The following is a 2,933-nucleotide window of genomic DNA, read 5'->3' on the forward strand; positions in this document are numbered from 1 at the left end:
TTTATTTCTGCATCCTATAAATCAGTTCCATTTATACACTAAGCTATGAGTTTGAAGAGGGAAACCAAGCAGAGGTACTAAAGAACTTCAGAGTTCTTCATTAAGCTCCTTGATGGAGAAGAAAATCTTCTACAGCAGAGATGCAAAAGGCTTCAGTCCTTAAAACCTAGGAGGTGAGCTCTGTTGAACTATGGAGGAAATCCTTATGGCTTAGGGGTTTCTGTTCTAAGGCTCATTCCAAGGTACATTGGTGGGGTTTTGCGCTTTGTTGGAAGTCAGCTGGACTCTGTGTTCCAGCCAGTACTTTCGTGCAGAAAAGTATAGAATAATTTCATTGTTTTGTTTCTTTCTTCCTTCTTTGAATGTTTCACAGACCATTACAAACATTCAAGCTTTGTTTTCATTGAACGATTAGTAGATATATTTTTTCCTCTAATTTTTCTTCTGTGTTTACTTTGTTCTTGATAACTGTTCCATATATAGTTGCCTTACCAGTTTCCCACATGTACATACATGACTCATGTAGTCTGTCTTGTTAATTGTGTGGGTTTTTCACACAGCAGCGTGAGAAAAAAAAATCTCTGGAATTTATGAACAAGGTGGAGCAGTTGAAATTTTTCATCCTTAAAACGTAATTGTTTTCTGTGTCTTTTGCAAGGAAAAAAGGGTGTCTGGTTCTCCTAGTTTTGGTCTAACAAGCTGTCAGTTATCTTTAGTGGAAAGGTAACAGAATTCTAGTAACAGATTCATTTTACTAGCTTGATGTAAGGGGGGGGAAATGAAGGTTAGGGGTTTCCATTCTTCTCTTTAGACTAATTTTTTTGCTGTTCTTTGTTTATCCTGCATTCCATGCAAAGAGAAGGAAGTAACTGGGTGATCTTTCTAATTGCCACTGTAAAAGAATGCACAGTGTGGGGTTTGGGAATTTATGGGGGGTTTTAGGGGGCAGAATGTTGGGGGGTTTTTGTTTGGTTTGGTTTTTTTAAACTTTCCTGCATTACATCAGCTAGTCACAGCAATATGATTTCATATGTTACAGTCACCAGTGTAGAAATAACTGTTTGGTTCTTTTACCAAGTACCAGTCCCCTGCGTTTTATTATTGTTTATTTTTGTCATTATTGACCATTTTGCATAAGTAGTTACCAATAAGGCAGGTGATCTGGACTATGTATAGGAGTGACTGATGGCTAAAGCAGAGGAGACAGAATGGAAGATGCTTGCCTTGTAAGTATTTCACATTGTCACATACCTCATGAAAGCTTTGCAGTTAATTCATGTCTTCTTTTTGCTTGTGTTGATATAGTGTTGGGGTTTTGGCCTGGTTTGGAAGGGCCTTTCAAGATCATCCAGTTCCAACTCCCCTGTCATAGGCAGGGAAACCTTTCACCAAACCAAGGTTGTTCAAAGCCCCAACTAACCTGGCCTTGAACACTTCAGCAGGGGCATCCACAGCTTCTCTGGCCAACCTGTTACAATGTCTCACCACCCTCGAACTCAAGAATTTCTTTTTGCTATCTAATCAAACTCTATCCTCTTTCAATCCGTAGTTTGTAGGAAAAGTGAAAAAATATTATAATATCTGAGTTACAGTCAGATATTATTAGAGGGTTTTGCCAGTTATTGATAGAAGAGAGTTTAGAAGCCCTGTGACATGTGGCATTGTACCAAGCACTGACAGACTACAGACCAGTGGTATCAGGGAAACAAATTACTGATACCTATTTTTTGTGTTTGTTAACAAAATGAGTGAGCTGACCCTTGTACCAAGAGTCTGGAATATTCTATCTCCCTTAGTGTAAAGGACTTCTAAGTCTTCAGAGAGCTGCCTGGATACTGTTTTGATTACCAGCCTGTATTGGAAAGGTAAAGGGAATCTTGGCAGTACTGTGTGGTTAACTCCAAAGATTTCATTTTTGACATCAGATGCTACCTGCATTTCCCTGCAGTGAATTTCCAGATGGTCATGCAAGGTGGATTGAATTGCACCATGATCAGATACGGGAGTACAGACCAAGGAGGTTTTACAGGTTTGAGGCAGCTAGGAACGATTTATTTCATGTCACTTATGAAATAGTAGCTATTAGCCAGCACTATAGTACAGCCACTTGTATCTAATGTACACTGTAGTACAGCACTTTGTATCTAGTGCACCACTCCAAGTGGTGCGTATTTTGTCACTTGGCAGCTTTCTGCCAAGGCTCTCTATGAGAGCCAAGTCAGATGATTGATTTTGATTTAGTAAAAACCAAGCAGTGGCATCTCCTGACTCCCTAGAATGAGAAGCACTGTTAAACATAACCCCCTGAGAACAGAAAGCTCAAGAGTTATAATACTTCAAATCTAACTTTTTGTAAATTAGGGAGTAGGGAGCTAAGGCTATTCTAAGGTTTTAAAAGTGATTTTGAAACCTTTTCAAGGCTGCTGGAGCCCACATTAAGTTTGGCAGAGGCAGCTGGATTTTTAGAACTAAATAAAGCTCCCCTCATTTGTACAGCTTAGGTAGCCTGAATCCATGACTTTCCTGAACAGTTAGTGTAGTATTACCAACAAAAATATATTTAGCCTAAGCAACAAAGTGGCAACTGGATGTAAATAGAGCAACAGTAAGAAGTGGTAGCAGTTTTGAGTAAATCAGGGATAAGAAGCTGGATAAGAATAAAGTTCCTAAATGGGAGCACGTGTAAGAGATCTAAGCTGCAAACATTATTTCACAGAATCCATTAGGTTGGAGAAGACTTCTGAGATCATTGAGTCCAAGCAAATATACCTTGTCAACTAGACCATGACACAGTGTCATTGCTTGACAACCCTTTCTGTGAAGAAATTCCCCCTGATGTCCAACTTGAACCTTCTCTGGGGCAGCTTGAGGCTGCTGTCCTCTCATCTGGTTGCCTAGAAGAAGAGACTGACTCCCACCTGGCTACAGCCTCC

The sequence above is a fragment of the Hirundo rustica genome, chromosome 6 (assembly GCF_015227805.2).
Source record: "Hirundo rustica isolate bHirRus1 chromosome 6, bHirRus1.pri.v3, whole genome shotgun sequence".
In the NCBI taxonomy this organism is placed as follows: domain Eukaryota; kingdom Metazoa; phylum Chordata; class Aves; order Passeriformes; family Hirundinidae; genus Hirundo; species Hirundo rustica.